The following is a 15,669-nucleotide window of genomic DNA, read 5'->3' on the forward strand; positions in this document are numbered from 1 at the left end:
AAAGATAAAAAAACTATTGAGTGAAAAGATATTGGGCATAGACTATTCACAGAGACCTCCCAAAGTATTCCTGAAATGTAAAAGATTCCTTTACAATGTGGAGGTTTGGGAACACCATCATAACCAAGTGAGCAATGTCAGCATTAGCAATAATGGGACAAGCCAACACTCTACACTTCCTTATGTGAAGCAGTAGGAAGTATACCCATGTACAATAGCATTTTTGCAAAAAATTGTTAACATGACTTTTGTGACCCATTTTATGAAAAACAGTAAAAAGTTATAATAATAAATCAAGTACAAATATGAATGTTTACTTAGAATGCAAAAGAAGTCATATCTAAGTACCACTTTTAAGGGCTAACAGAAAAATCCTGAGAATGTAAATGTATTAACCAACTGCCTAATATACTTTTTGACTATAACCTCATTTTTTATAGCATGCCTTATATATTTCAAATGGACAAAATGATAGTGTCAATTACAGTATCTTAAATTGCCTCTGAAGGAGAGCTTCCTTTCCAGTACTTTGAAGTCTACAAGATATATCTAGAAAATGTACTACTCTGGACAATATAAATTGCTTAAATCAAATGGGGGGAGGGCGAAGGCCTGTGGGTTTTTTTTTTTTTTTTTTGAGTAATTGCTGGAACTCCTGTAACACTGTCCTGCAGGGGGCTGCAGAAGTTTCCTATGTCCATTCTACAACGTTAGGAGCCAAGGCTCCGGCAGGACAACTTTGATGCTGTATGAATTTTGCCATTTTGTTAGCACTGATATGGCCCTTGGATCCCCCACTCTTTTAGAACTATTAAGACCACTCATATTAATTTTTGTTACAAACCTTACAAAGAGAGGTCCTTCTGGGTATTAAAGTCCACATTCTATTTTAAGGCTGTATATTCAGTTTTCATAAATTGTCTGAGCCCGTGGTGGCTGCCAGTTTGCATTGCTACCACTTCTTGACTGTAATCTCTTGATCGCCTTTTCATAAAATGTCAATTTTTAAATATTTTATGGAGTAAATAGAAAGGTAATTCAGGCTTTCATCAAGCATTGCTCATCAAAATTTATCAAGCTCAATTTTTTAGAAGTGTTCTGCTTATTGTTGGTGATATCATAAAATTTTAGGATTGTGGTTACATTTGGAAAAAAATCTCTACCAAGTTTATTTCATGTATGAATGTAAGGTGCAGGTGTAACTGAGTATACTTTGGATAGGAGAGAACATCTGTTTTGACTGAGTATTAATAAAAGCCAAACCTTCTGCCACAACATTGTGCAATGATGATTGAAAGAATCTGCCACAGACTAACTATATTCCCATATAGGCCAAACTGCATGTCTCTTGCAGCATCCTCACAGTTCTGGGAGTAGTAATTGTTGGCAGCTTTGTGTAAAACGCTGGGTGGATTGTCACAGGAAGTGGTAGGAGATTTTCTGGAAGAAAATCCTATGCAGCTAACAGTGATATGACTGTCCATGGAATTGACTTTGAACCATATAAATATATTTTTCTAAAGCCAAAACTCCACAGCTATTCTAGGACCTCCTGCCAAGTGGAGCAGTATGACAGGAGAAGTTGCAGAAGAAAACAATAATAGTCTTAATCAATGGCAGTAAAACTATTTGACTTTTGCAAATTTTTCTAAAGCATAAAATCATGTGAACACATTACTAGGGATTAATCTTCACTAGTTTCATAGTAAAGCCATCCCTGGCCATTACTACAATACAAAGTTTTCCTTTCCAAATCATTAGTAGAACCTGCTGAAAAGCCAGGAATACAGAGACCAGGCTTTGTGGCCTTGTCCATCCATCCCACACCATGCACATCTGAATAAGAGAAATAGGAAAATATATTTTTATTCCTCTGTTAGTGACTCTTTATATAAGTTTGTCTACATGCAGAGGTAGGGGTGAATAAAATGAGTAAGCTTTTTGTGGTACATAGTGGTTATATGTCCTAATAGAACAGTGTTCAGACACTTAATTATAGAATCACTTGAGTGCCCCATAATTGCACATAAAAATATTTCAAAGAACACTTTAAAAACTAATAAATGTTTAGTGTTCAACTGAAAATGTATTAGATGAATGGGACTAATTATGATCTAATAGAAAAAAAGGAGGGATTAAATATAATGTCCACAAAGGCATTTTAGCATAAAACTACAAAATCTTATAGAAGTTATTTGTAAAAATAAGGGTAACTACTACTCTGTGCATTTCCCCTCCTCCAAGGGAACAAGTTATTTATGTAGAAAATCCGATGGGATATTTCCTTTATTAAGGAGGTGGCAGGTGGCTGTCTGTTGGAGTGTGAAAAACAAGCTGAATCATTTGGATGTAATTTGAAAAATAATTAATCAAATGACAAAAATACAAGTGAGGAATAATTTTCCCCTTGGAAATTTTTCTATGTAGAAATTTAGAAAGATCAGAATTAGGGGAGACGATAAACTATGTATCTAAGAAATAACTGCCAACAAAAGAGATAGATTATTTTGCAAGGTAGACAACAAAAAAATGCTTATCTTTCAAAATATATTCAATATAATTTTCATCTTTACCTGTGATTTAAAAAATGATTTACATGCAAGTGTACTGAAGTACAATGCATGCAACTCTGCAACATATTCTGCTATCAGAGCCTGAAGATCGGCTTTTCACTTGACTTTAGTTCTGATATATGAGCCCTTTTTGATTTTTTTTAATGCAGGGGCATGTTTGTATGTGTGCATGGGAGTGTGTGCTTTCATGTCAATAGACTGAACATCTAAAAACTTGCGTTTTGTTTCTATTTGTGTCACCATGCAGTGGTTTTACTTTAGGAAAATTACTTAAACTGAGCCTCAGTTTTCTCATCTGTGTAATAAGAATTAGAATGTATAATATCTAAGATTTCTTTAAGTTCCAACTATAAGTCCATGTATATCTGACTAAATATGAGTATTCTTTTACTCAGGGAAATGGATAAGATAGAAGTTAGGTGACTGAAAAATGAAAATAATAAAACATTTAATAACTAAAGTAACTAGGTAGGGAGTATTAATGGCCCTAAGATTATTTTGGCCTTTTGCCCAATGCTGCCATAGCCTACTTGCAGACAAATCCCCATTTATGTACCCAGCATGAATTGATTCAAGCTTCAACCAGTGTAGTAAGCAACTGACCATACATACCATTATTACTTGTATGTTTCTCACATATTCATATTTAGGTCCTGTAAAGCCAAACCCTCGACCCTGCTTCTACCCACCTCACCTGGGAGAGAACGCATTCTGTTCTACTTCTGCCTGTGGCCTTCATGCTCCCTAGTAGCTCAGTTAAGGAACTGTAGGCCTCTGTAAGAAACATGTAAGAAACTGTAAGAAACATGTAAGAAACTGTAAGAAACATGGCCTCTTCTCTTCATCTGAAGGGTAAGCATCCTACCCACACCGCTGTGTTTTCCACTTGGGCTTTTGTAATAAATAGTTCAGTGGCTTCCCTTCTACTTTTATCCCTTTGTTTAATTATTCCAGCGTTCAGAATATACAATAATGATGTCGTTGTTATAAAAATGACATAAAGACATAAATTATTCAAGGAATACAAAAAGGTACAAAGAATGATGTAAAACTTCTCAAATCTCACCATTTGGAAATATTGGATGAATGTTACTGTAAACATCTCTATAAATTTTGTTAGGTAAGTAGATAAACAGCAGAAATTATTTTTAAAAAGAGACACTAATATGATTGTATTTTTCTAATTTTAGATTTTTAAAATTTTAAATTGATTAGTCATGATTTTTTGGGATTATCTCCTTTAAACACTGGCTACTGACTTCCTGCCAGTAGGAGGGTTCAGCTCACCACACTTCCCTGAACTGCCCTCTCTCCCTCCTGCCACGGTGATTATGTAACTACTCTTAGTTTCTCTTTTCACCGATTTTGTATCCCCAATGCATATACCCGGTGGGACAAAAGTAGGTTTACAGTTGTAAGTATGAGAAACACAGAGTTTATTCATGTATTTTTATTTATTAATTATTGTATTATTTTCCATATGAACAACTGTGAACCTACTTTTGCCCCACCCTGTATTTTCCCTTTATTTCTGCTCCAGTAATAACAGTCTGTCCTGACTTCCTGCCTTTTAAGGTGAGGCCCTCAATCCCTTGCCCCTCCAGTCCCTCACTCTTGCAAGCCTTGTTTTTACTTTCATATTGGCAAGACTGGAAAACTGCCATCTCTTTTATAACTACAGTTAAGTTTTCCATAAATTTTGCATTTGTTTAGATTTCAGAAGTTGAAAAACCAACAAGCATTGCTTTACATTATCATTAACTATGTAAATCTGATTACATATACTTTTTGTGTAGAGGAACTTGTCTCTTGAAAATTTTTAACTGCCTTTCTTATCTTTAGCCAATCCTTAGGTTTGTTTTTCCAGTTTCAAGGACACTGTCAAGTCTATGGACTATCCCCAGCCCCTACCACCACACATACTCACACACTTTCTTTTTTTTATTGAATACTTATTTCTGGACCTTACTTAGGGACTGACTTTGCTGCACAGAAGTCATCTTAGGCCTTCCCTTCATTATTGTCCCAGGTTAGATTATGTCCTACAACTGAGGCAGGAGATAGTCAGGAAGGAAGCTCCAGAGGGCCCCCCGCAGGGCTAAGGTAGAAAACATGTATAGACATGACAAAGACCCCCTAAGACGGGTTGTTTCTGTTTTCTGGGATAACTCTGAATCATAGAATGTGCCTGTGCGCTCCCCCTGACTCATTAGAATATCATTATAATGAAATAACATTGTGGAACTCCCTTCTGCAGTAGCCAATCAAGAAAATGATGGGAAACCACACATGCGCAGTAGCTTTGAAATCCAACTCCTTGTACCTGCGCAGGAAAAGCCCGCCAAAGATTAGCAAGGGGGCTTCTGCCCTATAAGAATAGAATCCCCCAGCCCACGTGCCCTTTTCTCTGCTCAGAGCTGGCCCACTCCCGTGTCCTGTGGAGTGTACTATCACTTAATAAATCTTCCCTCTTTCTTTATGCTATAAACTTTATGCTATAAACTGTGTGTTCGGTTCAATTCTTTGTCCTCTATCACTAAGAACCCGGTTACCTTGTGCACACCTGTGACACAACTACATCCTATGTCTTTCTCATTTTCAGTTTCTTTTTTTTTTCCTGATCCATCTTAAGGAACCTCATAAAGAAGGATGCATGGGACATAACTTTTCTGTGTCCTTAGATATTTCATAATACTTTTATTCTAAAATCATACTTGATTAATAATTTGGCTAGGTAAAGACTTTTAAGTTCAGTATCACTTTTCATCAGAGTTTTGAAGGCGATGCTCCTTCCATGTTAGCAATCAGTGTTGCTACCTTTTCTCTGAAAAACTTCTCTTTAACTTCAGTAATCTCAAACCTCTCAGTATTATATTTAGGAACAGTTCATTTCACTTCTGCTGAACATTTACTGGGTCCTCTCAGTCTGAACACCTATATATATCCTCAGCAGGGAGCTGTTCCTATCTATTATTTCTTTGAGAATTTTCTTCTCCCTGGTTTCTTTGCTTTTAATTTTAATAGTTATATATTTTCTAAGTGTTCTTTCTTGCTATTTCATTGTTTCTGTTACATAGACCCCATTCTTGCTATATGCATTTAATATCCCCCAGTATCTCCATTATAATCATTAGAATATTTAAATGCTCTTTCCCATTTCTCAAATTATTTTTCTTTCTCTAGGGTATTTCATCACATTTATCTTGGTCTTATTCTTAAATTATTTTCCCTTAACAGTAAATTAATTCATAGTTGTTCATGGTTTAGAGTATGAAAAAGGGGACTAGAAATTACGTGTGAGTGGTTTCCTTAAAGATGAGTGGGTAGTGAAGGGCCTTTAAGCTGAAAATCCTTAAATGAGAAGATGAGTAAGTTTTATGTGAAGTATCAACATCTCAACTTTGGGTCTCCCAGACTATTTAATTTCTTTGGAAAATAACTGTCTTGTTTAGTTTTTATTTGGTTTCTGGACTAATAGTAGGTGGGGGGTATGAGTAGCTGTTTTATATTTTCAGTATATTTTTAATTTATTGTTGTTATTTTTTATTGGCTCTGTTTCACCTGGCTTCCACATGCCCAGAGCCCTTCGTACACTTTCGCCCTCTCTGCATTTTGGACTCTGACAATCTTACTGAACTCTTTTTGTCAACCACTGGCCTTGCCTTGTTCTATTTGACGTTTTTATATTTTTACTGCCCCATTTATCCAGTTTTGGGACAGCTGATCAACAAATGTACTCAGTCTGTCATCTTAAACCACCATCAGAATCTACATTGTTTTTTATTTTAAAAACTTATTTCATTTTACTTGACATTAAGAAAAGACACTGAAGTTAAACATTATAAAGTTTTATGACATTTATGTTTTGTAACCATATTTCTCACTGCTATTTTTAATTCTGTATTTAAATGGATTTAATATTTATCACCTGTTTTTTTAACCACTTCTCATTCCTAAGTTTTAAATTTCAATTTCTTGTTGTAAGGATTTTATTTCAAGGAGTTTATAAAAAATACTTTGCAAGTGCTGTGTTCCCTGAGCTCTTTCATGCTAGAGCAGACTGTCTCATTCCCTTCTACCTGAAGAACCACTTGGGTGGTTACAGGACACTTGGGCCACACTTTCTTATAATGCAGTGGAATTGCTGTTTTTTACATCTACCATGGCAAGAGGCACCAGTTACCATGGTGTTTTTATTCATTTCTTGATTGGCTAGATTTCACCACTGAGTTATTCCCCACCCCAAGAAAATTAATGCCATGCTATAATCCTTTTATTCTTTCACATTTGAGAATATCTATTTGTACTCTCTATATGTGAATGAAGTGAATGAAATCTTGGCTGAACATAATATTTTTGGGTCACATTTCTCTTCCTTTGGAGGTTAGTAAGCATTGCTCCACTGTCCTCCAGCCTGAAATGTTATTCTGGGGAAGACTGAAGCAGTCTGAAGCAGTCTGCTTTTGTTCTCGATTACAAGAGATTTTCTATTTGTCTTTGGATGTCTGAAGAATTTTTTTCTTATTATGAAAATTTAGTAAGGAGAATAGGATTTCAAACTGATACTGTTAAATATATTTGTCTTGATAGGATAGGAACTTTTGAGTTGCAGAGTCTCTTATTCTTGCATTTCAGGATTATTTCTTTCTGTTTTCTATTGGAATACTTTTCTTTGGATTCATTTATTGAGTTTTTCAACTCAGGCATAATTGTATAATGTCATCTTTGTCACGCCTCCATAGCTATTATCTTCTATTTCCATTCATCATTTTATTTTTTCCTTCGATTTACTATGCTTATCTCAAGCCTTTTCTCTGCATAAATAATTTGTTTTTCAGCCATATTCATTTGATTCCTTTTGGTATGCAATTTATTAGTTCTATAATGGTATTACTTTAGTTTCAATTTGTTTCTTACATTTTCAATTACCATTTTTATTTCATTTTGTGTTTTTATCATCTTACATTTAAGTTCTTATTTTACTCAATTCAATTTTCTATAGTAGGAAACACTGGTAAGATGTTTTCATGTGTTCTTTAGACTCTGGTTGCTTTAGAGTTTCTTTCATACTTAATTTTTGTTCTGTTTGCACGTCATTATATTTTCATCTTGTCTGTATTTCCAGTGAATCCTGCTGTAGACTTTGTTTTAATTCTGGTATTGTGTGAGTTAATTTTCCTTAAGTCCCATTCCACATGCTCTGAGTCTGAGGGTCCTTCCCCGGAAGAGACAGCTTGAGAGCAGGTTAATGAATTACACTCTCTTATCAGTAGCCCAAGGGTTTGGTATAAATATTTTGAGAGAAGGGTAGGAGTAGGGACAGAGCTAAGCTGAGAATGGATACAGCCAAGTAGTTTAAATATTCTATATTTTTAGTAGTTTTTTTCTGTTTGATCCATGTGTTTCTTATTGAAGTTTTTGACATCTACTATAGTTCTGGATTTGTCAATTTTACTTCATAATCCTGTCAGTTTGCTCTAATACAGTGTTGTGTGAAGTGCAATTTTTTTTTATTGTCTTGGGGGTTATTCTCTATTTTTCGTAAAGCACCTTACTATGAGATCTACTTAGTTTTTCAAAACTTTATGTTCAAATTTTCTTTTGCATTTGGTGTTAGGTGCCTTTTTATAATTGGCATAGATGAATTTGTAATGTTGTTATTCCATTTGATTACATCTTTTAATGGGTGAGTTTTATCTATTCACATTCACTTTGATCATGCATTTAGGCTTATTTTTACCACCTTCTTTTGTATTTTCTGCTTAGCATCCACTTTGTTATTTTTTCCCTGAAATTCCACTTTCTGTTGAACTGAAAACAAGTTTTGTATTCTTTTTCTTTTTTTCTTCTTTCCTCCTCTTCCTCCTTCTTCAAATCCCCTAAATTCCCTATCATCCTCCTTTTGATTCATCTATTGATTTGGGAAAGATTAAGGTTATTTCTATTTCTACATTGGTTACCTAAGGTTTGCCTTTTTCTCTCTTTTATGTATAGCAAACACACAGAAATGAACATTTGCACAAGTGTACACATTAATGAATGTTTGCAAGGTAAACACACCTGTGCAACAACCCAGATCAAGAGTAGAAAACATTACTGGTATCCCAAGGCCCCACTCACTCCCCTCCTCGTCTCTCCCCTTCCCTTCCTAAGGTTAATCACTACTGTCTTCCTTACCATAGATTAGCTTGCCTGTTTTAAACTTCATTTAAATGGAATAATAAAATATTACTCTTGTGTCTGACTCCTATTGCTCAATGCTATGTTGCTAAACCTGTCTGTGAGGTTGGATGGACTGGTAACTCATTCACTTTACTTTTGTGAAGTATTCCATTGTATGAATACATCACAATTTATTCATCCAGTCTACTCTTGCTGGCCATGTAGGCTGTCTACAGTGTCTGGTGATGATGATAAATGCTGTTTTGAACATTCTTGTTCCTGACTTTCATTCAGTGTTACTATGTTGATTATGTAAGTGGGAGTGTGTGGATGAAAGGGGGGTACATACTAAAACTGACAAGCTCAGGGGGAAGCCTATGTGGTGGTCTCATTAGCTCAGAGACCTAAAGTAACTACAAAGAAGCGTCTGAAATTAAAACTTATTAACTAAAAGCAGTTTATGACAGATAGTCATGTCCTAGGGTAGAATCTTCCCTGACAAATGTCAATCTCTACCTTATATAGCCTGTTTATTGTCTTTTTGCATCTACAATAACATATCTTTGGAATGTCAAAATAATTTCCTTTTTCTGGACCCTTCAAAGCATGGATACTGCACCAGAGCAGAGACCACAAATCCCCTCATTGTTGTTAAGCATGGACTGGTAAGTGTCCTGTACCCTCCTTTGTAAAAGAAATATGTGTCTATCATTTCACTTTTTATCTGATCCCAGAAGCTTCCCCACTTTGCTTTCCCCTGACTCCCTAATCTATCTATCACCAATGGATGTCATGTAACCTACCTATATCCTCTCTCTGACTGTGGTGTATAAAATAAGACGCAGAACTGCCATTCTCTGGAGCATGATCCTCAATCCACCAAGTTTTCACTTCCTGGCAATTATAATCAGTTTGGCTCAAATAAACTTATATAAATTCTTACAGGTTTTGACGTTTCTTATGTTAACAAGTGAAATACTGGAATTGCTGGGTTAGAGGCTACACATATGTTTAGCTTTAGCAGTTACTGCCAAACAATTTTCTGAAATGGTTGCACCAATTTACGTCCCCATGTATACTGCATGGAAGCACCAGGTACTCCGTGCCCTCACCTGTGTGTGGTTCTACCAGTTCCTGTAGATTTCACCTGCTCTGATGAATGTGTATGTACACGATTTTTAACTCACTGATAAATAATAACATTGAATATTTTATTGCTTATCATTTATTTCATTATTCTCTTTCATGAATTATTTGTTCAATGTTCAAGGTCATTTTCCTGTGGGTTATCTACTTTTACATTAGTTCACAGGAACATTTTACATATTATGGATAATCTTCTATCAGATATAATATCAAAAGTATCTTTTCCAGTTTGTTGCTTCCTCTTTCTGGCTTTTTTGGGGTCTTTTGATAACCAGGGGTTCTTAATTTTAATTATATCTCATTTGCCTGTCCTAAAGTCATAAAGATATTCTTTATTTTTCCCTCACATGTACATCTACCTCCCACTTGGCCAGAGTTAGTTTTTGTGTAACGTGATGTAAAATATTGTTTTTTCCCATATGCATACCCAACTGACCTACATCACTATTTAAAAAAAATAACATTTCTTTCCTCATTTGAAGTCATGCCTTGGTACTAGGCTTCAGAACTCGTCAAACCCTGTACTCATTGCAATTTGATGAGAAAAAAATGTTTCAGCACTTGGTGTTTGCTTGGGACTCATCACACTTGCTAGAACTTGTATACATCACGCTGTTGCCACCCCACGAGAAAAATTCTTCATTACTCATCGCTTGCTCAGCACTCATTGGTGTCATCACTTGTCATGAGCTCTGGAATGAATTAACAACAAGTACTGAGCTACCAACAGCGTATTTATATGTTATCATAAAACAAATAGTTATGCATGCTTCTATTCTACTGCATGTGTCTATTTGTCTATTTTTGTGTTAATACCAGACTGTCTTAACTATGAGGCTTAACTATACAGGGTCCAGCAGAAGTAATGCCTACTTGAGTGTGGTTCGTAGGGTAATAATATGGGTGTAATAATTCATAGTTTTAATTTGAACATTTCACCTAAAATGTCATATTATATGCTTGAGTGTGATATTGTTGTTACAGAATTACATGCTTATGATTTTGTAATAAAAGATTTTGTAATTAAAAAGGGGCATTACCCTGACATATTGATGACTCTTAGAGCAAGACGTCCAATTTTATTGTTCTTGAAAATTGAGTTGTCTAGTTTTAGTCCTTTACATTTACATATATAAGTAAATTAGATTCTATGTGTTAATCTCGACAAAAATACTTTAAAGTTTTTAACACACAACCCATAAATAAATTTAATTAATTAATTATACACAAAGTATCATATAGGCAGTAAGCTCCTTGACATCAGTCTTGATGAAGTATTTTTGGATGTGACTCCAAAAGCAAAGGCAACAAAAGCAAAAATAAAGAGTGGAACTATATCAAACTAAAAAGCTTCTGCACAACAAAGGAAATCAACAACAACAACAAAAAGGCAATCTACTGAATGGGAGAAAATATTTGTAAACCATATATCTGATAAGGGGCTAATATCTAAAATATATAAAAAGAACACATACAACTGAACAGCAAAGAAACAACCAGAAAAAAAATGGGCAGAGGCTCTGAAAAGACATTTTTCCAAAGAACACACACTTTGGAAAACATTTTTCCAAGGTTAACATGTATGGGAAAGGTTGTTCAATATCACAAATCACCAGGGAAATGCAAATTAAAACCACAGTGAGATCACTTTATACCTGTTAGATGGTTATTATAAAAAAAGACTAGAATATACAAGTGTTGGTGAGGTTGTGGAAAAAAGGGAACCCTGCTACACTGTTGGTGGGAATGCAAACTGGTGCAGCCACTGTGGAAAACAGTACGGAATTTCCTCAAGATATTAAAAATAGAACTATCATATGGTCCAGCAATTAAAAAACAAAAACACTAATTCAAAAAGATATATACACCTCATGTTCACACAGGATTAGTTACAAGAGTGAAGATATTAACACAACCTAAGTGTGCATAAATGGACTGAATGGATAAAAATGTTTTATAGAATATACACACAAATATACACATCATGGAATACTATTCAGCCATAAAAAGTGAAATTTGCCACTTGGAACAACATGGATGGAGTGTGAGGGCATTATGCTAAGTGGAGTAAGTCAGAGAAGATACCGTATGATCTCCTTATATGAGCATTCTAAAATAAAACAAAGAAAACCCCCAAGCTCTTAGATACAGTAAAGAGACTGGTGGTTGCAAGGGATATGGCAGGGGAAATGGGTGGACAGGGTCAAAAGGTAGAAACTTCCAGCTATAAAATAAATAAGTTATGGGGACATAATGTACAACATGGTAACTAGAGTTAATGATACTGTATCACATACTGGAAAGTTTCTAAGAGAGTAGATCTTAAAAGCCCTTATCACAAGAAAAAAGAAAAAAATTATAACTATGTATGGTAATAGATGCTAACCAGATGTATTGTGGTGATCACTTCACAACATGTACAGATGTCAACCATTGTGTTGCACATCTGAAACTAATATTAGATGTCAATTATAGGGAGGGCCCCAAAACCTGGAATTGATTTATTAAAAATTGTGTATTTATTGTTACATGTTTAAACTTCAGTCATCTTCAGAGTACTCTCCATTTGATGCAACATATCTATCGAGATGTTTTTCCCATTGCTCAAAAGTTTTGAACTCATCAGTTTTGATGCCTTCAAGTGCTTCTGCTGTTTTTTGCTTCACCTTTGCCACATAGGCAAGATATTTCTCTTTGAGGACTTTTTCCATCAGGGAAAACAAACAAACAAAAAAGTTTCTTGGGGTGAAACTGGGTGAACAGGGAGGGTAGAGGATCAGGGTCATCTGTTTTTGGTCACAAACTGCTGAACACTCAGCATGGTGTGGGCAGGTGTACTCATAAATCATCATCATGAAATGGGCAAACACGTTGAAAAGAATCTTTAAAAAAATCACTGAATCTGAATGCAGCCTCTCACAACAACGCGAGCTGGTACATTGATACAGATGGATTCCTAGAACACTCACCTAGCAGGGGAAGGCTATACTAAAGTCTGCCCTCTGAAAGATTATTCCAGATTTTTTGGGGTCCCTCCTTGTATACCTCAATAAAGAGTATGGTATAGATTTAAATCATACTAATAAACTTCTTCATTCTTTTAAAAATAAGTAAACTATATTTCTAAAAATATCTAGTTATCTAGTATCTTGATCTTCCTCTCAAGCCTAAGCACCTAAATATATCTATCTTCTAGCACCTTGTTTTTTGTGTTTTTTTTTTTTTGTCTACTTATCTGGATATAATATTCTAAATTGACAGTTCCCCTCATTACATTGACTGTATTTCTCTATTGTTTTATGGCATCTATTGCTGCTGGTTGGTTTACATTTTTGTTGGTAATCTGGCTTTTCTCCTGGAAGTTGGTAAGAGCATATCTTAATGATGTTTTCCAGTTGACCTATGATGAGTCCAGTTATGGATATATTTTATACAGTCCATCCTCTGTATTCATGAGTTCTGCATCCACAAATTCAACCAATCTTGGTTCTAAAATATTCAAAAAGTTATGTTTTTGCTGATGTGTACTAGGTAGTTAGGCCTATGACAGTGTGTCTGCACTGAACATCCACCGACTTAATTTTCTTGCCATTATTCCCTAAACAACATAGTATAACAACTATTTACATATCACTAACATTGTATTAGGTATTATAATTTATCTAGAGTAGACTTAAAGATTTATAGGAGGAGGTACAAGGTTATATGCAAATACTATACCCTTTTATATCAAACACTTGAGCATCAGTGAATTTTGGTGTGTGAGAGAGGTCATAGAACCAAAGCTGCACAGACACCAAGGGATGACTGTAGACTCTTCCTGTTTCTTATAGTTCACTTCCAATTGAGGACATGTTTTTATTCAAATTTAGAAAAGTCAAAGGTCTTTTCAAATGTTACTTCTTTGTTACTTTCTTTAGTCTTTCCTTTTGGCACTCCTATTTGTCTTTTGGTCGATTCTACATATTTCTCAACACATGGGTGACCATATAATTTATTGTCTAAACTCAGACATATTTGAGTTGAAGAAAACCCCACTAATAATCACATCAGGACAACAGATGCAAATTGGAACTCTCCCAGGCATTCAGGGGTGCATAATCTCTCTACTTAACATTCTTTCATATTTCATTCCCTATGCTGTGATCTAGACAAATCCATAGTAATATTTTGGAATTTATTATTCTATTTTTTATTGTCTCTGTTCCAAAGTTTACCACAACTTTTAAAGAGTGTTATTTTTTCTTTTCTTTTTTTTTTTAGAATTTTTATTTATTTATTTATTTTCAGAGAGGGAAGGGAGGGAGGGAGGGGGAGAGAGAGAGACAGACAGACAGACAGAGAGAGACAGAGACATCAATGTCCGGTTGCTGGGGGTCATGGCCTGCAACCCAGGCATGTACCCTGACTGGGAATCGAACCTGCGACATTTTGATTCGCAGCCCGCGCTCAATCCACTGAGCTACGCCAGCCAGGGCTGCCACAACTTTTTAAAAAAGATTTATTTATTTTTAGAGAGAGGAGAAGGGAGGGAGAAAGGGGAGAAACATCAGTGTGTGAAAGAACTATTGATTGGTTGCCTCTCTCATGCCCCCACCCAGGGACTTGGCCTGAAACCCAGGCATGTGCTCTGAACGGAACCAAACTAGCAAACTTTCCATTCTCAGGCCAGCCCTCAATCCCCTGAACCACACCAGCCAGGGTTACAACTTTTGAATTTATTTCCTTTTTTTAGAAGAATAATGTATTCACCCTAGTCACAATGATTATTGCTCAAATAGTCATTATTTTAGCAAGGATTTGCAAATGCTCGCCATTTTATAAGCACAGTGTCATTGAGAGAACACAACCAGACATGTTTCCCAAAATTTCAGCTGGCTTGACATTTTTAAAAATCTGTAAGCAAATTTGACTCAAAATGTATTCAATGGCTTATGCAAATACTTTACATAATTTATTATATGTGAGAAAAAGAATTTGTCTATTTACATACTCTAACAACTTTTACTGTTCTCAAGTTTTTTTTTTTTTTTTTTTTTTTTTTTTTGTTAGAGGACATTTTTCCTTTACCTAGCACTTTTTCCCCTTTTACCTAGCACTTATTTTTTTTAAATTACCTTTCTTTTTTTTTTTTAATTTTCAAATAGCTTTATTTTTTATTTTTATTTTTTATTTCAATCATTGTTCAAGTACAGTTTTCTCCCCCCTACTCCCGTTCCAGCCCCTCCACCCAACCCTCCCCCCTTCCCCCCATTACCCCCCACCCCTAGTTTTTGTCCATGTGTCCTCCAAATTTGTTCCTGTAATCCCTACCCATTCCCCCCTGAAATTCCCTCTTCTCTCCCCTCTGGCCACTGCCAGACTATCCCCTATTTCAGTGTCTTTGGTTATATTTTGCTAGTTTTTTGTTTTGTTTTGTTTTGTTGTTTAGATTCCTGTTAAAGGTGATATCATGTGGTATTTGTCTTTCACTGCCTGGCTTGTTTCACTTAGCATAATGCTTTCCAGCTCCATCCATGCTGTTGCAAAGGGTAGGAGCTCCTTCTTTCTTTCTGCTGCATAGAATTCCATTGTGTAAATGTACCATAGTTTTTTGATCCATTCATTTACTGATGGGCATCTAGGTTGCTTCCAGCACCTAGCTATTGTAAATTGTGCTGCTATGAACATCGGGGTGCAAAGGTTCTTTTGTATTGGTGTTTTAGTGTTCTTAGGATAGAGTCCCAGCAATGGAATTGCTGGGTCAAAAGGCAGATCCATTTTTAGTTTTCTGAGGAAGTTCCAAACT

The sequence above is a fragment of the Phyllostomus discolor genome, chromosome 4 (assembly GCF_004126475.2).
Source record: "Phyllostomus discolor isolate MPI-MPIP mPhyDis1 chromosome 4, mPhyDis1.pri.v3, whole genome shotgun sequence".
NCBI lineage: Eukaryota > Metazoa > Chordata > Mammalia > Chiroptera > Phyllostomidae > Phyllostomus > Phyllostomus discolor.